The 23,828-nt window shown below is 59.9% G+C and overlaps 1 long non-coding RNA gene across 3 annotated transcripts in view; it reads left to right on the top strand.

Moving 5' to 3' along the window:
• Positions 1-22,419, top strand: part of LOC149122912 (uncharacterized) — a 28,003-nt gene extending 5,584 nt beyond the window's left edge. Inside the window, exons 2-4 of one of the 3 annotated variants that reach the window (XR_016218493.1) lie at positions 1,660-1,778; positions 3,031-3,077; positions 4,737-5,553. This is a non-coding gene — a long non-coding RNA (uncharacterized LOC149122912). Of the gene's footprint in view, positions 1-1,659; positions 1,779-3,030; positions 3,078-4,670; positions 5,554-22,334 lie in introns of those variants that run through there. The other 2 variants (XR_016218492.1, XR_016218494.1) reach the window with 2 other exon arrangements.
• The last annotated feature ends 1,409 nt before the right edge of the window (positions 22,420-23,828 follow it).

Here is a 23,828-nt window from a genome sequence, read left to right as displayed (position 1 = left end):
GAAGGGAGGACTCTCATGACTCCAGCCGTCCGTCACACACGGTCCCCGCCCTGTGCACTCGCACCCAGGCCTTCTCGCCTTGGTCCATCACGAGCAGCCTCTCCAACGGCCACGGACGGTGCCCCTGAGGTTCCGTCCCAAGGCCAGACTGCAGGTGCCCGGGTCAGGGACCCGATCGAGGCTGGACTCACAGTTCCGAGCGGGAGCCGCTGTGGCCATGGCTATGGAGCGCACGTCTCCTGTCCACCCCTGGCCTCGGAGGGGTGCGTCGTGGCCCAGCGTGGGGCTCATGCCGTGGCTTCTGCTGGACTCTGCCAGCCACGTTAGCGTGTGCTTTCCTGGAGGCGGGACCCGGCCGGTCATCACGAAGCGTTTTAGCCTTGTCTAATGTGTCACTCTGCAGAAGTCACTCCACTTTTCTGCTCAGAATAGCCAGGCCTGTCTCCGCTCCTTTCTCCACAATCAGCAGGGGTCAGCCTTGGGCGCCTCACGTGCTTGTCTCTGAAAAGGAATTCTTCTGTCCCCTGTGTCACCTCCCGCCTCTGAGAGTTTTCTGGGACCCGTGTTTTGACCTAAGATAATGGCCGTCCTCAGGGGCTGGCCTGTCCCTGTCCTGCTGGGTCCAGGGCTGTCAGAACAATTGCACAAAGCACGCTGAAAAGCCACTCAACAAATGGACCAAGCTCGTATTTTAATCCTTTTTTTTTTCAAGTGACTTGAATCAGCACATGTCCAGCCCGGAAGCTGGGGTTTGACCCCCTGACCTCCTAATCCCCAGACAGGCTCCAGGGGCCACGGAACCCACCATGCAGGCACCGTGCTGCATAACCCTTCCCTACTGGCTGCCCAGCTGTCCCTTGGGAATCAGACGTGCAAACGACTGGGGTTCAGGAGGGACCAGGGCTGCGCCCGCAGCTGACCACGGCCACAGCAGCCTCTCCGTGGAGGGCCGTGTCTCCTGGCCGCGTCCTCTGTCTCCAGCAGCTGTCCAGTGGTCGTGCTGCAGGCTGGTGCTCAGTGAGAAATGAATGAATGAGCTGGTGGAGTGGGCTCGGGAAGCGTCACCTCACTCACTCTGCCCTGGGGTCCGTTTCTTCCCTGCGGGGGCCTTACCCAGAGGGGAAGGAGTGGCCCCTCTCCCTGTAGCTTGGCGATCTCAGCCCGAGGCCTGCCTGTTCTCAGGTGTGCACGTGGGCACGTGTGTGTGTGTAGTATTGCATGTGCCCATGCATGCATGTGCATGTGCATATGTGTGCAAGCCTGGTTGTGCATGCATGTCTGTGTGTGCATGTGTGTACCCATGTGCTTTTATGTGCATGTGTATGTGTCTGTGTACATGTGTGCCTATGTGCGCACATATGTGCATGTGTGTGACTGTGCTTTTATGTGCACCTGTGCATGTGTGTATGTGTAGTATTGCATGTGCCCACACATGCATATGTATGTGCATATCTGTTCATGTACCTGTTTGTGCACGCATGTCTCTGTGTGCATGTGTGCATATGTGCCTATGTGCACTTTATGTGCATGTGTGTATGTATGTGCCTATGCGTGCACATAGGTGCATGTGTGTGCTCATGCGTGTATGTGCGTTTATGCGAATGTGTGCATATGTGTGTTCGTGTGTGTGTGTTGGTCTCACAGGATTTCTCCTTGCAGGCCCTGGACAGGCACACGTGCTTCGGGCTGAGCGGCCAGTCTGGGTGTGCACTGGCTCGCAGTGCTGGGCTTCCCTGTGGTCCTCATCGTCGCTGACCAGGAAAAGAGCTGACGCAAATGTAAGCCTCCACAAAGTCAAGGCCCAACCTCAGCTCCGTGCAGGACAGACGCTCTGTTGTTAAGTGCGAGGCTGTGCTAACAAAATGACATTTACGGTTCTCAGTTTCAAAGACGGGCAGAAGTTGAGATGGCAGGTGGGCTGTCCCCCCCCCCCCCACCCAGTGCGGGACGAGACCCCGCAGGCGGCGAATCGCTGTCTAGTGGGCTTCTGACGGACGGGGAGGTGCGGCCCTGCGGTGGTCTGCAGGTGGTAGGAGGGAAGTGGGTGAGATCCTTCCTGGAGTTCTGGAGCGCTCTGAACAGATGCTGTGATGGACTGAGTACTGAGCCCCCGACACGCCCACCCCCTCGCCGGGGGCCTGCCCTGAGGGATCTCCGCGTCCAGTGGGCCTGATGGAATGGGGGAAGTGGGGAGGTGGAAGAGGAGTCGTCAGGACGGGGCGGGCGGGCAGGGAGGGGCTGCAGGATGGAGCACGGGGCCGGGGACCGAGGAACGCAGGCAGGTTCTCCCCTCGGAGCCCCCGAGGGACCCCAGCCCCGTGCGCGGCTGCGCTGAGTCTGATTTATGCATGGTGGCCTTCGGAGCTGGAAGGGATCCATCTGCCATTTCAGCCACGGTCAGTGGCCACTTGTCGCGGGAGCAGCAGGCAACGTGGCTCACCCTGCAGCAAGTGAGCAGCCGTGTCTGACCTGCTGGCACGGGGCCACCTCGGCGGGGCGGGTTCACTTGCCGTGTCACGTGTTGTAGGACACAAAGGCGGGTGTAGGGACCGCGTCCAGGAAGTGACCCCAAGCTCGGTGGGTCCTGCACCACGCAGTTCTCTCGGGCTGGGCTCCTGAACCCACCCCCACGAGGGCTGAGGCCGTCCTCCAAGTCTGGTCCTCGGTCTTTGTGCGGTAAACACGCACGTTTCGTTCGCGGTGAGAGCGTAGATCCACGACTCCCCTGCTGCTGACGGGGTGAGACGGCGTCCGTAGGCGGTACTCCTTCTGTAAAACGATGGTAAGGCCAGCTTCATGCGGCACCTTCAGGGTAAATGCAATCCGGTGTGTAAGTGGGCAGCCCCGGGCTGGCACGGCCTGACCGCCACAAAGTGGAGCTGCTCCGTGGGCTCCCCGGGGATGGGCCACGGCCACCGCTGGGGAAATGCCGTCTCCTTCCTCCGCTGGCTGCGGGTCTTTGGCTGGCTCCCAGCGATGTGGGAGGAGTGGGGTCTAATTTATTCATCCAGGTCCTTGTCTTTTACTTAGAAAGCGTTTTAAGCAGAGGCACGAAAATGATGAAGTCCGTTCAGAAGGTAAGAAAGCAAACACACGTGCACACAGGCACACACAGGCATACACAGGCATGCACGCACACACAGGCACACACAGGCACAGAGTGGGCCGGTGGGGGGGAGAGGGACACCCCCAGCACCTTCCTGCAGAGAGCGAGCACCTCCCAGCACCTCCTTTTATGAGGTGCGGGCTCCCCTGGGGCATTGACGACACCCACAGAATTCCACACGGAATTCAGTGTCCTGGGTGAAAACCAGGCGTCCTGGGAAGGCGCTGTCCTGACAGACAGGAGGGACTGTCGCGGGCAGGCCCATGGTTTGTGACCGCCAGCTCAGCCGGCTGCCTTAGCCATGTCAGTGTGTGGGGCTGTGTTACAGATTTTGGGGGGACCCCCACACTGTTCTCAGCCACGCTGTCTAGTTTGCATCTCCACCGGCAGCGTGGGGGATTCCCTTTCCCACATCCTCACCAGCGTTCGATGGCCATTTGTATCTCTTCTTCCCAGAACACCTGTTCACGTCTTCTTCCTGTTTCTTAACCTGGATCAGCCACATTGTGGTGGTGTTTCCTGATCCTCCGGTGTTCTGGGTACTGATCCTCAGTCCGACGGGGGGTTTGCAAATCTCTGTTGACGGTTCCTCTGCTGTGCAGGAACTTCTTGCTTTGATGAAACCCCTCTCTGTCCAACTTTGCTTTCGTGGTCTGTGCTTTTGGGTTCGTATCTAAGAAGCTGTGGCCCGTGCCAACGTGTTGAAGGGTTTCCCCGACGTTTTCGCCTCATAGCCTCCAGGTCAGAGGCCTTACGCTTGGGTCTTCTCCCCACCATGAGTTGGTTTCTGTACAGGCTGAGCTCGGCTTTGGATGAGGCAGAGGGCTGGCTCCGAGCTGACGCCCGCCCACACACGCCTGCCCTCTGGTGGTGGGCACGGGCCCAGGCTTGGCGTGTGCTCAGCTCTCTGGTCGGCTTGATGGAAAGGTGAGAAGCTGCGACTCCTGAGTTTTCCTCAGCTGCACAGCGAGGAAACACAAGAACTGCTCTCCAAGCCACCAGCAGATCCAACACGCTGGGTCCCGGGAATTCAGTCCAGGGGGACGGTGGGCACAAAGCAGGTTTATCATGCCGGGCCCAGGGGCTCGAGAGGGGACCCTGCGTGCTGAGCCCTGCCCTGAGGCCTCCTTCCCTGGCAACAGCTGAGGGACGCTGGTGCCGTGGCCAGGCAGAGGCCGTGCGGACCCGCAGGTTCCGCCGTCTCCTCCAAAGCCGACCACTCGTGTCCAGCTGTGGGGTGAGACCTGCGTGAGTGGCCTCTCTCTGCACTGAGCCTGTAGACTTTTTCCCCATCATTATTCCCTGAACAGCAGCATAGCAACGCCTCACCTGGCATTTTCGCTGTATTCTAAGTCGTGTCGAGAGGGCTTAAAGTCGATGGGAGGGTTGCGAGAGGCATATGCAAACCCCGCGTCATCTTACAGAAGGCTCTAGAACTACTGGGGATTGTGGTATCTATGGGGGGGCAGTGTCCTGGAACAAATCCCGGGGAAGCTGTTAAAGTCACTCTAGATAAGGACGACAGGAGGGAAGAAGCTCAGTCCCAGGTCCTTTATTAATGCAGATGGACCAGCGTCTTGCACACGCCATTGCCTACTGGACACCAACCCTGCATTTCACAAAAACACAGGGAACCCCTTGTGGGTGAGTAGGAAAAACAACCCTCACGGGAACGTGGCCAGAGGAGCTGAGCGTCCGACGATGGAAGAGATCAGAACGACCCAAGGAGAGGCTCAAGGTTAATGAGCGAAGGCCCTGGCGCCAGATAGAGCATCAGCGCACATCGGAGCAGACCTGGAGGACCCGAAGGCTGGGTGGCGCCTGGTGTGGGTGGGGACCCCTCGTTAAGGCCAGGGACGCAGGTGCACCTGCCTGGCACTGCAGTTCCATCCCGTGCGGTGTGGTCCAGAGAAGTCCTCGCACCTCCCCCGGGGGGATTTACAAGCCTCTTCCGGGCAGCAGTGGCTGTAGGGCCGGGAAACTGGGGACCACGTGGGTGCAGCCATCCACAGCCTGGACGGGCAAGGCCACAGCTGCCCACAGCGGAGTCCAGGAGCAGCAGGCTTGTGGTGGTCATAGCAACACAGAGCTTCTTTGAAGAAACTGTGGTTAGTGAGAGAGGTGAGACGTCAAATGGGGCTGGCACTGCGGCTCACTAGGCTAATCCTCCACCTTGCGGCACCGGCACACCGGGTTCTAGTCCTGGTCGGGGCTCCGGATTCTGTCCCAGTTGCCCCTCTTCCAGGCCAGCTCTCTGCTGTGGCCCGGGAGTGCAGTGGAGGATGGCCCAAGTGCTGGGGCCCTGCACCCCACAGGAGACCAGGAGAAGCACCTGGCTCCTGCTTTTGGATCAGCACGGTGCGCCGGCTGCAGCGCGTTGGCCGCGGCGGCCATTGGAGGGTGAACCAATGGCAAAGGAAGACCTTTCTCTCTGTCTCTCTCACTGTCCACTCTGCCTGTCAAAAAAAAAATTAAAAAAAAAAAAGTCAAATGGAAGTGTTCAGGTGCATGTGTGCAAGACGGCACTGCCCTACAAGAGCAGGTACAGACAAAAACACGGATGCGCATGGGGATGGCTTCCCTCGTGGGCAGGGACCCCGGACGGGCTGGGCCAGTCATGGGGCCAGCGGGCAGCAGGTAGCACACCCAGGTGGAGGCGGTTCATGACAGGCGTCTCTACAAGTGTGGGAGGGACAGGGAGGCTGGGGAGTGAGAGACCCAGAGCAGTGGGAGTGGCACCTGGCCTGAGTTCTGCAGGGAGGAAGCCACGGGGATTCCCGGACAGAGGGGGCTGGCAGGACAGCCAGGCCCTCACAGCCTCACAGCTCGGGGACGCACAGGCTGGCCCTGGCCTCCTCTCCCCCTCCCCGCGTCTGTGTGGGTGCTCTGTATGGCTTCAGACAGCAGCAGGGCGGAGCACACGGGAGGTGACTGACTGTCTCTCAGACCTGCCCCTGGGGCAGCCACGTGGCTAACGGGCCTGCGGATAATGACACACGCGGGGAGAGGCCAACGAAAGCCAGTGCTGAGGTCCCATTCCCAGGTGGGATCCGGGCCCGTCGTCTAGGAACTGGAGCCTGGTCTCACAGTGTTATTGATACCCTGCTTTGGCGTCTTTGATACAGGAGAACCAGTTTAGTAATTCTGGCCGGTTAGCACGCAGATTAAACACCAATTAAACACGTCCAATAATGATAAACCTCTGGAAACATAACCTCTGCTTGTTTGTTTTTTTAAGATTTATTTATTTAGAAAGTCAGGGTTATATTGGGAGATGGAGAGACAGAAAGAGATGGATACTGGACCAGGCCAAAGCCAGGAGCTTCATCGGGGTCTCCCACATGGGTGGCAAGAGCCCAGGCACGTGGGCCATCTCCTGCTGCTTTTCCCAGGCTGTTAGCAGGGAGCTGGATTGGAGGAAGAGCAGCCAGGACACGAATTGGTGCCCGGATGGGATGCCGGTGTCTCTGGTGGCAGCTTTCCGTGCTACGCCACAGCGACGGCTCCAGAAACGTAGCCTTTGACTATGCGGGTTTTTAGACTTGGGACAAGCGGTTGAGTTCGTAGAATTTCTGAGCCAGTCACACCATCCTTGGAGAACCACAGTGTTCTCCCAGGACCACAGTGTTTTAAGGCCAGGGTTTAACAGTTCCTTTCTTGAACGGCTGCACACCTCCCCGTGATCACCCACCCCAAGCCGTCGGTCTCCATGGTGTGTCCCCTCCCCCCAGCTCCGCCTTTCATCCATCCAGATTTCTCCCAGTTTCTTTGATTCTAGAGAATTAATGTTTAAAATGCCACAGGCTGTAGGAGTGCAGTTAAGTGGGTTCTGGAAAGTTCGCTGCTCCCAGCTCCTGAATGACGGATCCTGCAGGCAGGAGTGGCCGTGTGCGCCCATGCTGCTCTGTGCCACGCCGGGGAGGCCACGGCGGCTTTGTGCACAACACTGGCGCTCGCCAGGCGGGACCAGAGTGAAGCAGCGACTCCCCAGGGGCAGCACCGAGCAAGAGGGCGCCTGCTGTGGTGTGCAGTCCCGTCGTGGGGAAGTGGCCAGGCCACGAGGGGCCCACCGTGGGTGGACTTGGACCCTATGCCAGGGCTGGGGGTGGGGGTGACCCTGTGCTCAGAGCTCCAGCTTTGCCCGTGGCCAGGGTTGTGCCACAGAGCAGAGGGCAGTTCAGACCAGCCAGACGCGGTGGCTGAGCGCCCCCAGAGGGGGAGACAGGCCCCGCCCGTCTTGGGCGGTGTGACGGAGGCCTTGCCGAGGGAGGCTGGCTGACCAGAAGCCCTGGGCACGGCTCTGTGGAGGCGACCGTGAGTGGGCCTTCGGGGCAGAGACGCGTGGACAGGAGGGCAGCTGCGCAGGAATGAGAGGACACCTGAGGTCCAAATTAGGCGGGGAAGCTGGCCCGGGTCCGAGCGGGTGCCGCCACCTCCTCGGAGGCCACAGGAGGGCACCTCGCTCGCCCTCTGTCCTGCGCACTCGGTAGCTGCATGGTTGTCCGTTTTGGGAAGTTTCCTGGAGAAAATATCTTTGTGTCTTAGCCCGCGCGGGCCGGCTGGCTCCTCTGCGACAGGCTGGCTGCTCAGGGTCCCCGAGGCGGAAGTGCAGGGGCTCAGCTGGCTGCTCCTCCTCCGCTTCCTCCTCGCCCTGCCCCTGCCTGGAGGGCGGGGTGCCCAGCCCACCACGGGGCTCCGCCCTCACACCTGCTCCTGCCGCCACCACCCTGCTGTTAGGATCCCAGCATGTGAATTTTGGGGTGGCACATTCAGACTACAGCATGGGTGAGCCCCAAAGTTTGTGGCTCAGCTGGGTGTGGACAGAAAGACAAATTCTTAGGGGGTCCTGCTGGCATGGCAACGGAGGCCCCAACCACACAGAGCCCAGATCCTTGGGGGGCACTGGAGCCCCCCATTTTGGCTGGTCCCCAAAGACACAGTAGGGTCCCCAGGGGAAGCCTCCGGGCTCACTGCCTGGGCCTGGCTGGGCCTGTTCCCCCACACGGGCCACTGATACAGAAGCAGGGTCTTTGGCTGGGACAGTTGGGGTCAGCCTTCCTCACTGGCTGGGGGGAGCCCCAGAGGTCAAAGTGTACCTGGTGGCAATCACGGCGATTCATTGTCTCGACGTCTCGTGAGGGCGTGTCTGCCCTGTGCCCCGAACCCAGCTCAGGACGCAGGCAGCGCCACACACCTCCTAGTGGACGGCAGGAATCGAGGGAGGGGCGGGAGCAAGAGGTGAGGACGGCTCGTCCATGCACCCGAAGAGTCAGTCTCCGGAGTTACCCGTTAATGCTTTAGCGATTCCCTGTTCGTTGTCCGCTCTGAGGCCTAGTCCCTGACGGACTGATCACTACCAGGGAGCCGAAACCTCAGGACAAGGGAGGCAGGTTGTAAAGAGCAAGACTGGAAGGGAAACTTAGAACTCCAGCTGCTCCGCCGACAGGGGCAGGCACCCCCCCACCTCCACCACCGACCTTTGCACTTGGCTTTGTCCCACGCTGTGCTGTGGACCAGGCTACAGCTGCGCCATCTGTGGGTCAAGCTGTAGGACACCGCTCTCCGCAGATAACCCGGGGGCTGCGGGCAGTCGCTGCTCCATTGAACCTGACAAACATCGACTCAGCTCCTGCGTGGTGTGGCGCTGCCTTGCCAAGCTGTGGGTTAAAGACTCCCTTCCAGGAGCAAGGCCAGAGCAGGGGCAGCCCGTGCCTGCTGCACACGCTCCCTTCCTCGTCCTCCTCCCCTCCCTCCTTCCTCCCCCTCCTGCCTTCCTCCCTCCTCCTCCACCCCCCCACCCACCTGTCCAGCTCACACCGGTTCACTCCAGACACAGGAAGGAATTGCAGGGATGCCAATCGTAATTGAACTTCACGGAGGGGTGGGGTCTCGAGGCGGCTCTGGACCAGGTGCCCAACCCTGGCAGCCAGAGGGCATCACTTGGGGAAACTTCGGGAGTGCCCACGACGGGATCCTCTTTGGGGTCTGGTGTCGTCACTGTGGGGTTCAGGGCACAGGGATTCAGCCCCAGAGGAGATTGTAGGATGCAGCTGGGCCAGGATGAGTACCATAGGGTGGTACGGGAGCTATAAGGAGATAGTCCAGAAGTAGACCAACACAGAGGTGCAGAAGCAAAGAGCAAGTGGCGTCCAAGGACTCCGGAGGAGCGGGTGCATCCAGAACCACGCAGAAGCCAGGGCTCAGGAGGAACAAGCCGGGCTGTGGGGGAACCGCAGGGAGGCTGGGGCTTCGAGCCACTGGGATTCGCTTGCAGGAGGTGGAACTGTCGTGGCTCCCCTGGAGCGCCCCTGGACTTGGAGGTGCAAGGGGCGGAGGCGGTGGGGAGAGCTGCAGCCGGGGTGCCAGTGTGGGATCGAGCAGCGGCCAGGTGGGTGGCAGAAGGATCGAAGCAGAAGCCCGAGTTAGGGCACAGGCTGGGGACTCGGATCCGCCCTCATGGCAATGGTGGCCGTGGGAAGTCAGCCCTTGGGAGATGCTGGGGAACCCGGGACACTGCCTTTGAGCTCGGTGGCTGGGTGGACATGGCTGTGGGTGGGAGCGCCCGCAATGCCGGTCTGACCCAGGGCACAGGCACGGTGTTTCAGTCCAAACCCTTTACACTCAGCAGCTAATTTAAGGGAGAAGTCATTTCCAAGATTAATTTTGAAATTGTCGTTGGCACAGAGCATCTGTGGGGGTGCAGATGAGGGCAGTGGGGTAGAAACAGACTGGGGTTTTCACGAACAATCCACTGCGGGGCTGCAGTTGTGGGGCACTGGGTAACCTCCACCTGCAGTGCCGGTATCCAATACGGGTGCCAGTTCAGGTGGTGGCTGCTCCTCTTCCAGTCCTGCTCCCTGCTGTGACCTGGGAAAGCAGTGGAGGGCGGTCCAGGTGTCTGGGCCTCTGCACCCACGTGGGAGACCTGGAGGAAGCTCCTGGCACCTGGTTTTGGCTTGGCCCAGCCGTGACCATTGCAGTCAATTGGGGCGTGAACCTGTGGATGGAAGACCTCTCTCTCTCTCTCTCCCTTTCAAATAAATAAAATAAATCTTAAAAAGCAAACAAACAAAAAGGCAGCAAGTGGCCCAGGGTGGGCCCTGTGACCTCTTCTTCCAAGAGGGGGCTCAGGATTCGCCAGTGCCTGCTCCCCGACCCCACAGCTGCTTCATCTGTGTAGGTGTCTTGAGTTAAAAAGACACAGATGGCGCCTGGCCTCTCCTTCTGAGGCCCAGAATTGGAGAGACAGAGCCTAGTGCCAGGGCGTCCTCTGTCTCAGTCTGCAGCTCTGTGGGTGCCCGCCCAGCTGCTGCTCTCGAGCCGGCCCCGTCCCTCTGGGAACTGGAGGGTGAGGGGGCCGCCCCTGGGAGCCCTTCCCTGGCGTGCGCTGGCCGGGGGATGCTGCAGCCGTCCTTCCCGAGCGGGGGAGGGTCTGGAATCTGGCTGGTGGCTGTGGGGCAGGGCACAGACAGGCCGGGAAAGCTGCCCACAGGCTTCCTGAGTGACAGGGAGATCCCTGCTGCCGCCTGGCCCCGCCCCTTCCCTGGGCGCTCCCTGGACCCTGGACCTCCCCTGGTCCAGCACTAAGGATCAGCGTTCCTGGCACAGCAGGGAGCTCCTGGATCCTGGCCCAGGGCAGCTCCTGCCTTCCTGGCCGTGTGCTGTTTCGAGTGTCGCTCTGTGGACGTGAGCCCGGCTGCCTGGGAGCTGCCTCTGGAGCCAGGGCCCTGACCCCTGCCCAGCCCGCCCAGCTGCCTTTCCTGGGGCCTGGGCGCTGTTCCTCCAACACTGACCAGGATCGTGTCTGAATTCCGTGGCCCACCCTCCCCCGAGCACCACTCCAGGCATGGCTCCTGCAGCGTAAGTGGTCAGGCCCGTTCAGCACTGCCCCAGGGAACAGCTCCTTCAGCTGGGCCTCCTGGTCGACCTCCTGTGGCTCTCCCAGTCAGGCCCTGCCCAGTCCGGCTTCCTGTGCGGGTGGCCGCTGGCTTCTCAGCACACCCCAGCAGCCAGGACAGCCACAGTGTCTTCTGGACATTCTCAGGTCTGCAGACCCTCCCAGTGGGTAGGAGGGCCCTCCACTCAGGCAGCCGATGGAGACCGACGGCAGGGGTTAAGGCCAAGACGGTGGTGTTCCTGCCACCACACTGGGGCTGGGTGGCCTTGGGCAGTTGACCCAGCTTCTCTGGCCCTCAGCTTTCTCACCTGTAACATGGGAGCAGTTTTGCTCTCCTGCAAGATTGAAGGCCAATTCGCAGGCCAGCAGGCTGGGGGGCAAGCGGGTGTTAGTCACCTGTACGGTGCTACAAGTGGGGTGCCATCACTCACATGGTGTTGGTAAGTGGGGTGCCCATCACTTGTGGGGTATAGCTCGTTGGTAAGCAGGGTGCCCATCACACGGTGTTGGCAAATGGGGTGCCTGTCATTCCTGGGATGTAGCTTATTAGTAATTAGGGAGCCCATCACTTGTTGGGTGTAGCTCATCAGTAAGTGGGGAGCCCATCACTCATGGGGTCCAGCTCGTCACTCACAAAGTGTTGGTAAGTGGGGAGCCCGTCACTCGTGAGGTGTAGCTCGCTGGTAAACCAGGCGCCTGTCACGCGGTGTTGATCCTTGGTACGTGAGCTTCAAGCCCATTGGTGTTGTCAGCCCTCTTGACGGCTGTCCTTGGCCATTTCTGGCTGAAGCAACTTGGATTTCTGAGACATTTTGTGTTTCCCTGGCACCCTGTCACCCTCCCCGCCGTTGTCTGGCCTCTGACAGGAAGCACGAGGCTTGTTATCCGGAACAAGAGCCCTTTTTGGTGAGGCCACTGGAGCTGGGTTTCTCTCTCTCTCTTTCTCTCTCTCTTTCTCTCTCTCTTTCTTTCCCTCTCTCTCTCTTTCTCTCTCTTTCTTTCTCTCTCTCTCTCCCCCACCTCTCTCTTTCTCTCTCTCTCTGCCCCCCCACCTCTCTCTCTTTCTCTCTTTCTTAAATTTGCTTGTTTATTTGAAGACAGAGTGAGAGAGAAGGGGAGATCCTCGATCAGTCCCCAAAGGGCTGCAGCAGTTGGGGCTGGGCCAGGCCAACAAGGAGCCAGGAGCTCCACCTGGGTCTCCGATGCAGGTGCAGGGCCAAGCACTTGGGGCCCCCCCACTGCCTTCCTGGGCCACAGCAGGGAGCCTGATTAGAAGTGGAGCAGGGGGGACTCATACGGGTGCCTGTAGGATGCGGCTCTGCAGGCAGAGGCCCCTGGAGCTGGGCTTCTGCTGCTGTGTGATGGGCCAAGTGTCCCCTGGCCTCAGCCCCTAAAGGAGGGTTGTGCTGGGGCTCACTCAGAGTGGACGCTTCCTCAGGCTTCAGGCCCACGTCCAGAGGCCAGGCACTGGCCCCTGCTGGGACCCAGCTGCAGGGCTGGGGATCTACGTGGTGGGGGGTAGGGTGCACCTGCCCAAGCTGTCAGCCAGGACCACTCCACGGCCTCCGAGGCCTCTTGGACCAGCTCCAGACTCTCCTCTCTGGCTGTGAGCCTAAGAGGCACAGGGCAGGGGACAGGGCAGTGGGACCTGAGGAAGCAAGGCAGAGGCGGCCCGAGGGGTGGCAGGGGGCTGGATGAAGGCCACGCACCATGTCCCCTTTACCTGGCGCCATTGCTGCTGGGATCGTGTCAGTCGCTCGTTCTCGTGAATTCCAGGGTGCGGGGAGGAGGAAGGTGTTCACACGGCACAAGAGCGAGCGTGCCGATCCCTCTCCCCAGTCCCGTTCTCTAGTGAGAGCCCTCACTCACTGACCGGACCAGTCCCAGGGCCGCTCCCAGCTCAGTGGGAGCAGGATGCCCAGTCCAGCGGTGTGCTGGGAAGAGCGGGAGGGGCCTGCCTGGTGGACGGCGGTGGCGACGATGTGTACGGCTTAGCACTTGGCTTTGATTAAAGTTTTGACAAAACCACGCATGGTGCTTGGAGCAGAGCCTGGCTTGGCAGCAAGTGTTTGCTGTAACTCGTTTCTCTTTATTGGTTCACACGCATGATGACGTACGTTACGTACCTGAAGTCATTTTTACTTAGCGGGGCTTCTCAGGGAATAGGGACTGGGGTGAAAGCCTGTTGCTGGGTTCCCGGGAGCCGTAGCTGCTGAGCTCTGCGGACTCAGTGCCGCGTGGAGGCCGCACAGTGGAGTCCAGGCTGGTTCAGAGGAGAAGGATATGGCTCTCAGGCTTCCTGGCTAAATCCTGCCCTGTGCAGAGCTCTGTGGTGGACAGCCCGGGCCCTGCGACGATGGGCGCTCCTGGCTGCCGGGGCCTGGCTCACGCCTCTCCAGCTGTGTGGAGCCTGCTCTGGGCTCTGCCCACGGGAGGGTGTGTGCGGGCAGCACTTACTGCCTGCCGTCTGGGCAGGAGCTGAGGGTGTCTCAGCCCCAGCCCCCCAGGGCCGTCTGGCTGGTGTCCAGTGGGCAGGGCACCACAGTGTCAGCCCAGAACTGCCCCTTGGCCAGGATCTGCCCAGGCCCAGGGGGGCCCAGAGGGTCACGCACAGGACACCTGTGTGTCCACTTCATGTGCAGCAGGAGCTGGCGTCTGTGTCCCCACACCTGCCTATCCACCTAGCGTGCAGCTGGATGGCAGAACCACCCGACAGCGGGGCCCGAGACCCCGTTTTGGGGCCTTGTTTGGAGGGGTTTGGCCCGAGTCTGCAAGGCTCCTTCTTGGGTGCAGACCCCAGGGGAGCTGGGCAAACTGCAAGGGAAGTTACCCAAGCGTCTTCCGGAGTCTCAAATGCAAGTCCACTTCAAAGCCTCAGGGCAAGCCTCCTCGTCTGCACCTGCCTGCTGCCTGCCCTGGGTTCCCATTCTCCCCACCAGGGGTGTCAGCCCCTCCCTGATGGGGGCGGTAAGACCAGGAAGAAGAGAGAGAGGAGAGAGAATCCTGAGACGTACTTCACTGAAGGGGCCGTGCTCTACATAGAATTCGTCTCCCAAAAGATCCCTTGACTCCAGCCCCGGGCACCTGCCACGGTGGCCATATTCAGAATCAGGGTCTCTGTAGATGTAATGAACGAGACAGGGCCACCTTGGGACGGGTCCTCAGCCAGCGCTGGCGTCCCTGTAGGGAGAGGGGATTTGGACATGGACAGACAGCGGGCACAGGTGAAATGGCCACGAGAGGGCACAGGCAGAGCCTGGCGTGCGGCCTCGACACGTGAAGCAGCCACAGGACTCGCCCGCAGCCAGCAGGGCCCTGTGGGCGCCGGGCGCTCAGGCTCCTGGCGTCTGGGGCGGGCTGTGGCTCTGAGCCCCCAGTCTAGGGCACTTTATTCTCAGGGCTCCCAGCAGCAAACCCAGGGTGGGGCTCTGGCCGAGAGAAGCCAGGGGCTGTGTCCTCACCATCCTGGTGGTGGAGGAAGAGGAGATGGGGCCTTCGGGGTTCAGGGAGAGTGTGGACATCCTCCGAGGCGCATGGGAGGGAGTTAGCTGAGAGAGGCTTGCCGGCAGGTTCATGGTCGTGGTGGGGTTAGGGTAGTTGACGCTGGCTGGGACCCCAGCCGAGGGGGAGCAGAGGGAGATAACTCCTCCTTGCTGTCAGGACGGAGCCTGCTCAGCCTCTCGGCTGAGTCTGGAGGACGGACAGCACTGGGGACAGCATGGGTGGAGGTGGCCGCTGTGCTGTGGTGGTCGGAGACCCTGACAGGCTCTTGCATGCTCAAGACAGACACAAACTTTCCCTTCCCGGCTGCTTCTGCCCGCCCATGCCGGCTAATGTGGAGCCCATGATTCTGGAGAGGTCCACGTGGGCAGACCTCACCCCTTAAGACTTGTTTCGAAATAGCAGGAGACAGTCACCTCAGTGGGTGGTCGTGGACCCGTGCTCCCTTAGCACAGGAGAGGAAGGTGATGGCAGGGGGAGGGGCTGCGGCTGCAGAAGCCAAGGAGTCCAGGTGACTCCCGCGCACGCACACAGCAGCCCCTTCCTGTGGAGCGCAGGGGGACAGGTGCTCTGGCGGGCAGAGCGATTCAGGGAGAGGCCGCCTGCCTCCTGCGCTGGGGCCGAGCCTGGGAGCCCGGTGTTGCCCCTGTTCTCCCCATGCGCGCAAGGACCGGGGAACGCCAGCGCCTTCCGTCCCAGTCCCTGTGCCGAGGACGCGGCTGTGGCCTCCGGGGTTACTCCAGGGCGGAGGGGCATGGGGGAAGCCGCGAATGTTTCAGCCTGAACTGCTCAGTGACCCAGAATCCACCGAAGTGGCGGGATGGGCTTCAGACGGAACCTGGGCTGAGTTGCAGCCCCCCGCCTTGCAGAGCTGTTTTAGGAGCCGGGCTGGCGCCACTGCACACACAGAGCTGGCCACGGCTTCGAGAGGGGAGGACAGGGACAGCCACGGGCGGTCAGGCTTGCTCAGCGCCCAGCCAGTGGCAAGGCAGTTGTGGGGGTCACCTGTCATTCCTGGGGTCCTCTGTACCCTGCGTGTGTGGGAAGCCGCATGGCCTCCTGCAGCTCCCGGCAACACCCGGGGAAGTTCCCAGGCCCCCGGGGACTCTGTTAGCTTCCAACAGTGGCTGGGGGAGAAGGGATCCCTGAGTGTGTCACCTCCACTTTACGGCTGATGCCAGAAGTCAGCACGGGCGTGGAGACTTGTCCACGGTTATGTGATGGCAGAGGCCACGCTGGGATGTGGGCTCAGGCTCAGGGGCTTGTCCACAGCGGGGCTGTCCTGCGTGGGTCTGGTGGTGACTCTGCCCGCACTGCACAGGTGCCCAGTCTTGGACATGGGCTGCACGTGCTCAGAGGGCTCCCGCAGAGGTGGGTGACAAGCAGGCTGTGACGGGGGCCTCAGGAGAGAGCACAGGGGTTTGGGTCCCTGGGAGCTCGGCACGGAGCCATTTGTCCCCGCCATCCTGCTCCCCATGGGCTCAAGATGTGGCTGCCGCTGGTGTCTGGCTGACAGCGGCTCCCACCTGGGCCTGGGGCAGGCCTCCTCCTCCTCCTGGTGTTGAGCTGCCTTTGTGGTTGTGCCCTGTGCATCAGGAATGACCACCGGGCTGTCTTCCGCCTGCTTGCCCTTGGGCAGCCAGGCGGGCCCACCTGTGTCTATCTGTCTCTGTGTCTGTTCCCCATCACTCGTCCTGCCTGCTCCTCATGGCGCTTGTCTCTGGGGGGTGCCCTCCTTCAGCAGCCTGCTTTCCGGGGGGCTCTTTCTTTCCATTTTTTTAAAGATTTACTTATTTATTTGAAAGGCAGAGTTGCAGAGAGAGAGAGAGAGGTCTTCCATCCGCTAGTTCACTCCCTAGATGGCCGCAATGGCCGGAGCTGAGCCAATCTGAAGCCAGGAGCCAGGAGCTTCTTCCGGGTCTCCCATGTCAGTACAGGGACCCAAGGACTTGGGCCATCTTCTACTGCTTTCTCAGGCCATAGTGGAGAGCTGGATCAGAAGTAGAGCAGCCAGGACTTAAACTGGTGACCATATGGGATGCCAGCACTGCAGGCAGAGGCTTTACCCGCTATGCCATGGTGCCCCCTCCCCAACCAGGTGCTTTTTCTTGCCAATTTTAGGGGCATCGAAACAGGCTGTGTCTTTATTTTGACCCATGCTGGGCCTTGCCAGAGGGGCTATTGTGTGGCTGACCATTGCTGGAGCCTCGTTCTCTTCACCTCAGCTTGGGAACTGTTGTGACTGACTTTGTGTTCCTGTGGTCACTCTCCCATGTGCCTGGCGTGTCCCCCATGGTCACTCTCCTGTGTTCCAGGTGTGTTCCCCGTGGTCACTCTCCCATGTGCCTGGCGTGTCCCCTGTGGTCACTCTCATGTTCCAGGCCTGTCCCTCATTGTCACTCTCCTGTGGGCCTGGTGTGTCCCCAATGGTCACTCTCCCATGTACTGGGTGTGTCTCCTATTGTCACTCTTATTCTTAAAAACAATAAATGATGTTGAAAAAGAGCAGGGTCTGGTGCTGTGGCATAGTGGGTAAAGCCGCCACCTGCAGCACTGGCATTCCGTATGGGCACCGGCTCAAGTCCTGGCTGCTCCACATCCAGTCCAGCTTTCTGCTGTGGCCTGGGAAAGCAGTAGAAGATGACCCAAATCCTTGGGCCCCTGCACCCACATAGGAGACCCAGAAGAAGCTCCTGGCTCCTGGCTTCAGATCAGCACAGCTCTGGCCATTGTGGCCATTTGGGGAGTGAACCAGCGGGTGGAAGACCTCTCTCTCTCTCTCTGCCTCTCCTCTCTGTGTAACTGTGACTTTCAAATAAATAAATAAATATTAAAAAAAAAGAAAAGAAAAAGAGCAGCGCGGGGTTGTGTGGTGGCCCCGAGATGCACCCCAGGCTGAGCTGGATTTGAAATCACGGGGTCCCCAGAAATCCCCTCTCAGGGATCTGGGCTGACCGCGTCTCCGTTTGGGGTGTGCCCTGGATTCGATGCCTGATGGCCGTCCAAGGGACGGGAGAGGGAGGCTTGCGACACAGAGGGACGCAGGCGGCGGCACAGCTGCTGGTTGCAGGAATCTGGGGGACACCAGGCCACGCCTGAGCCCCCACAGCTGCCCAGGCAGGAGGTCTTCTCCCTGAGCCCCCGAGGGAGGGAGCGGGCGTGGCCACCCCCCATTTGAGTTCTACAGAACCGGGAGATTCCAGTGCGGAGTGTGTGGTACTGCAGCCTGGGAGCCCTGGGAGAGGTCCGGCCTTGGTGTAGGGGGGTGGGTGCTGGGTCGCAGACCCCGGGCCCGGGGCTGGCAAGTTCTGGAACCGGCAGGAAAGCGCTCCCGGCCGTGGGTGCCCTGGCTGCTGGGTGTGTGCCCGGAAGCTGGGGGCACCCAGAGGAGGTCCTCGCGGCGGCTGTGATGGAGGATGAGGGTTGTCCCGCCCACACAGGCCAGCCCGTGGCCTCCTGCCTGTGTTTGTGTCCTGCCAAGTCATGAGGCCCTCAAGGGCCTGGCACCCTGGTGTGGCAGCCACTGCAGGAGGCAGAGTGGGATCCGGAGGCTGTGGGTGGCGTGGTCTCTGTGTGAGGAAAGACGGGAAGGCTCGGCTCGGCTCGACCAGTGTGTGCAGGTTTGCACACGCCCTCTGCAGAGCTGCGGGCAGCTCAGGTCAGGGGAGGGTCAGAGGGACAGCGCTGGAGCCGTCAGTGTGGGAGCGAGCCCCGGCTCCACTGCTCCCCTCAGGTGCCTGAGCCGCGTGGTCACTGCCTGCCAATGCGGCGGTCAGCCACCTTGCACGGCTGCCCCAGGGAGGAAGAGAGACGGCAAAGACGGGGGCTGGGCCACGAGGGCTGGTGCCCAGTGGGCCCTCCAGCCCCGGTTCCCCTTCTCGGCTCCAGTGGGGGGGGGGACTGTCATTAGACCAAGTCCCATCCGCCCAGCACTCGTGAGCTGGCTCGGTGCTGTGTGTGCCGTGCCGGGAACACAGAGACAAGCCCTCATCCTCGGGAGGATCCCGTCTCGGGGGTGGAGCCCGTGGCGACGCCGCGGGCTCGGGTGGTGATGCCTGTGTTCCAGGATGGTTTCCGGTGCACAGCATCGCCGGGCACCCGGGCTCCCCAGAGTCCCGCCCTGCCCTCTGGGGGCGGCCACCAGCAGGAGCTGTTGGAAACAGGGAAGGAGGCAGAGGTCGTGGGGCAAGGCCTGAGGTCCTGAGCTGGTCTGGGGGGGGGGGGAGTGGCCCTGGATGACGTGGGTAAACAGAGGCACGGAGCGTTGCTTTCAGCATGACCGACGGGCGCTGGGGAGCCACCGAGGACATGCAAGCAAGCGTGAAGCATGCTGCTTCTGGGGACTCTAGGAAGAGCTAGAAGGACGAGAGGGCAGAGGCAGGAGACAGACGCCTGCAGCGTGGCTCAGGGGACAGCTGCCACGGCTCCCCCGGCCACGGCTCCCCCGGCCACGGCAGTTCCCTCCAGAACAGCGTCTTCTCCAACCATCCCTGGGTGCCCGAGGGGTTTCCAGGCGGAGCCACTGGCACTGGCATTTTGCTGCCCAGCCCTGACCTGCGGCTGGTGGGTGGCCCAGCCCTCGTCCACCTCTCCTGCGAGCTTTGGGCGGGGGAGAGGCAGTGCTCCCCCTGCAGATCCCCCCTTCTCCAGCGGGGCTGACCATGGGAGAAGCCATCGGCTGGGGCTCCGCCAGGCCGGCCTCTGTCAGAGGAGCAGTGCCTGCCGGGGACGGAGCGCCTGTCTGCCTTCCCCGAGGCCGGGCTTCGCTGGGTTCACGGCTGACAGCCCTCCAAGTGCACCTTGGAGCTGGGGACGCGTAGCACCGTGCAGAGCCCCGCCCGTGGCACCTGTGCCCCCCGGCTGTGTGAACCAGCACGAGCTGCCCCTCGGGTGACGCACTCGCTTGCTCCGCTGCCTCTCTTAGCTCGCAGAGTTTACGGCATTGTATTTTATTTTCTTACATTCCCAACAAAGCTTCGGCAAGTATGCACAAGCACACAAGCTTTCTAGGGAAGGCGCTGGCCTCAGGCAAAATTCCCCGGAGCAAGGCTCCTGAAGCTGTGAAAATGCCGGCCCTGGTGTGGAGCCAGATCCTGGAGCTGCCGCCGTGGCCAGGCTGAACTGCCGCCTCCCGCCTGCGGGTGTGTGCCGATGGGCGTGGCGCGTGGGAGCGGCACAGCCCAGGAGCGTGCCCACGACGGCTGCAGCCCCACGGGGCACTGTGAGCGGGGAAGGCCCACGTCACAAATGCGTGCAACCCGCCTCCCGCACCTCCAGCTCAGCCGCACGGCACCCTCGGCAGACCGCAGGCCTGAGCGGGAGCTCCGGTGCCACTGCCCATTGTCACGAGAGAGGGTGGGACTGCAGAGCTAGCCCAGGAGGAGAGCCACACGCGAACTGGGGGTGTGGTTTCCACGGCACACCTCTGGGTTTTGCACCATGGTAAGGGTGAGAGATTGTACGTGGAGCCACCGTGCGTGGGGGTCCCCCGTGCATACCTGTGGCTGGCGGGGCTTGGCGGAGCCGGGCAGGGCCAGCCCTGGAGGCCCCCTGCCCCCTGCAGCCTGGAAATGGCTCTGGCAGAAGTGTGGGAACTGTGGGCTCCCCTCACGGGACCCTCCTACCACTAGGACAGCTCTGAGCTGCCTGCTGGCGGCTTCAGAAAGAAATAGAATTAAAAGATTCTATTTTCGTGCCAAAAATGATTTTAATATTTTGAGCTTACCCAGGCAATTTCTTCCTTTTTTTTTTTTTAAGATTGATTTATTTGAAAGGTAAAGTGGCAGAGAGAGAGAAAGAGAGAGAGAGAAAGATCTTCCATGTGCTGGGGACAGTCCCCAGATGGCCCCAACGGCCAGGGCTGGGCCGATCTGAAGCCAGGAGCCAGGAGCTTTATCTGGGTCCCACGTGGGTGCGGGGGCCCATGGATCTGGGCTGTCCTCTGCTGCTATGCCATAGTTCTTGGTGTCTTCGTTCACGCTCTGCCTCGGGGAGTTTATTCAGCAAAGAGCTGTACTTGGGGCCGACGCTGTGGTGCAGCAGGTTAAGCCACCACCGGCAGTTCTGGCATCCCAAACGGGCGCTGGTTCGAGTCTCAGCTTCTCCAGTTCCGATCCAGCTCTCTGCTGTTCTGCCTGGGAAAGCAGCAGAAGGTGGCCCAAGCGCTGGGGCCCGTGTCCCACGTGGGAGACCTGGATGGAGCTCCTGGCTTCCGGCTTCAGCCTGGCCCAACCTTGGCTGTTGCAGCCATTTGGGGAGTGAACCAGCAGATGGAAGACCTCTCTCTCTGTCTCTCTCTGTCTCTCCTTCTCTCTCTGTAACTCTACCTCTCAAATAAATAAACCTGATTAGGACAGCTCCTCCCTTGATAGCCTCCCTTGTATTAACTCAAGGGATCAGGGTTCCTGATGACATCTGCCAGGAGTCATTTCCCACACGCAAGCCCCTACCGGCCGGGGTACCCCAGCTTCCTGGCACTCCGCTCACACAGCCTGGGTGCAGGCACGGGGTCCTGGGGTCTGTGTCAGAGTTCTGTCTATCCCACCTGTAGCTCTAATCCCCATGGAAGTCTCCCGTGGTATTTGGTTTATGTTCCAGATTTCGTTACCAAAAATTGATTCTCATCACGGTAATGCGCCCAGGATGGCAGTGCAAGGATTGATCAATGTCGTTTGGAAATTCGGCTCCATCTTGGCTGGCTGGGGCCTAATCTATGTGCCCCCCTCCATCAGAGTCACAGGCAGCCCCAGTTCCCGGGGGGGTTTCAGGAGGTGATCAGGGCTTTGCATCCTTGGAAGAAGAGGAAGTGACGCCAGGACCTCCCACGACCAGTGGGGGCTGCTCCCAGGGCCTCGCTCTTGCCGTAGCCAACAGCACGGTGAGGAGTGAGTTTCTGAGGCTGAGGCCACCCAGTCCACGGTGTTTCCTCGGAGCAGCTGGGACAAGGACGGCCAGCGTATGAATGAGCTTCCTCCCCTCCCGTTAATATTCTAATTTCCTTCCTGCTGCAGCAGGTTCCCCAGTGCCGTGGACTCCTAATCCACACGGCAGGAGTGGGTTTCTGTTCCTGTTCTCTCTCTTCTGCACCAGGAGAAGCTGAAGCCCAGAACAGAAGGAGCCCAGCGTCTCCGAGCCAGGCTTTCCTTCGCTGATGAAATATTTATGATGATGCGTTGCCTAGCAATGGTCACCCAATCTGCTGGCGCCCGCAGGAGGGAAACTCAAGGGGGCATCTCCCTGGGAGGACAGGTGGCTTAATGAACACAGCTCCAGCTCTCCTGATGAAACAAAGAAACTGCCAGAAATGGCTGCACCAGCCCTAAGTTCCCAGCTGGGGAGGGGGCGTGGGTGGAAGACTTGAGGGAGGCCCCCAGGTGGGCAGGGAGCTCTGACGGGTGGTGCTGTAAGTGCTGTCCACTTGTGTGCGTCTGGGCACCGTCTGTGCCTATCCCTTGCCCCTCGTGGCTGTCACTCCCCCGCCTCATCAGAGTACAGCAGGCCTTTGGGGCCGGGCTCACTAGTGTTGGTTTCCAGGTCACAGGGTGTGTGTGGTGTTAGGGTCTCATGGTTTGATGAGACGGGATACAGACCCCACCTGCCGCCTCAGGTGCCTCTGTACCCTTCCCACGCCAACACCAGACTGCAGACAGCGCAAATGGGAAGAAACCTTTGAAGTCCGAGGGATGGAGCCTCTTTTCCTCTTCTTCCTCCCTCTTCCTCTCCACTTTGAATCCCCAAGGATGCTTTCCCCTCTCTCCAGAAACCCAGCCCAAGTGCCTGTGGCTACAGGGAAGCAGAGAAAGCACCTGCCCCGTTCCTGCCCCTTTCTAGGTGTCTGCTCCGAGAGGAAGGCTTCCCTGGGAGATGAAGAGGGCCAGGGACCCGGGCACAGAGACATCACCAGTGGCAGGTAACTGTGGGCAAAGCCCGCCAGAGGGAGGGGGTGAGCGAGGACAGTCCCAGGGTCACGTGCTGACATCACATGTGTCAACCTTCTCATCTGCAAACTGTGTGGCTCTGAGGCCACACGGATCCTGTCGCTGGTGTGAGTCGGGTCCTGGTAGAGTGGGAGACCCCAGCAGCTACTACCAAGGGCAGCTCAAGGTTGTGCCAAAAAGAACAGGAGCCTGGTAGCTGCAGGTGCCCAGGTGTTCTCAGGCGAGCAAAGTCTCCTGAGTTTGGAATTTTGGCCACATATCCAGGTGTTCTCAATGCAGTTCCAAGCCAGCCTCGGCTGGGGCACTGGGCTCTGGGGAGGCCAGGAACTGGGGCTCCTGACCATGTTGGTTCTTCTGCCCCCCAGAAAACTTTTATTTAAGGAATGCAAACTTATTGCATTTCATAAATACCACTTTAGGAGTATGGTGATGCTTCCCACCATACCCATAATCCTTTATCAGTTGCATTAGCAAATGATTTCTCCCATTCTGTCAGTTGCCTCTTCATTTTGCCGAGTGTTTCTTTTGCAGTGCAGAAGCTTCTCAGTATGAAATAATACCATTTGTCAATTTTGGCTTTGCTTGCATGTGCCTCTGGGGTCTTTTCCTATGGAGTCTTTGCCTTGCCAGTGTCTTGTGGGGTTTCCCCAATGTTCTCTAATAATTTGCTGGTATCAGATTGCAGATTTAGGTCTTTAATCCATGTTGAGTGGATTTTTGTGTGAGGTGTCAGGTAGGCTTCCTGCTTCACACTTCTGCCTGTGGAGGTCCAGTTTCCCAGCACCATTGTTGTGGAGAGTGTCCTTGCTCCAGGGATCGATTTTAGCTCCTTTATCAAAGATAACTTGGCTGTAGATGCGTGGGTTGATTTCTGGCATTTCTGTTCTGTTCCATTGGTGTATCCATCTGTCTTTGTGCCAGTACCAGGCTGTTTTGACTGTAACTGCCCTGCAGTATGTCTTGAAATCTAGTACTGTCACTCCTCTGGCTTTGTTTTTGTTGTGTCAGATTACTTTAGCTATTCGGGGCCTCTTGTGTTTCCATATGAATTTCAGCATCATTTTTTCTAGAACTGAGAAGAATGTCCTGGTGTCTTGATTGGTATTGCATTGAATCTATAAATTGTTTTCAGAAGTCTGGACATTTTGATTATATTGATGCTTCCAATCCATGAACATGGAATAGTTTTCCAATTTTTTGTGTCTTCTATTTCTTTCTTTAATGCTTTGTAATTCTCATCATAGAGATCTTTGACATCCTTGGTTAAGTTTATTCCAAGGTATTTGATTGTTTTTGTAGCTATTGTGAATGGGATTGATCTTAGAAGTTCTTTCTCAGCCGTGGCATTGCCTGTGTGTACAAAGGCTCTTGATTTTTGTGTATTAAC

This window comes from Oryctolagus cuniculus, chromosome 12, assembly GCF_051225735.1.
Source record: "Oryctolagus cuniculus isolate XC-2025 breed Fujian yellow rabbit chromosome 12, ASM5122573v1, whole genome shotgun sequence".
NCBI classification, from domain to species: domain Eukaryota; kingdom Metazoa; phylum Chordata; class Mammalia; order Lagomorpha; family Leporidae; genus Oryctolagus; species Oryctolagus cuniculus.
This window is presented reverse-complemented; position numbering and strand designations above follow the sequence as displayed.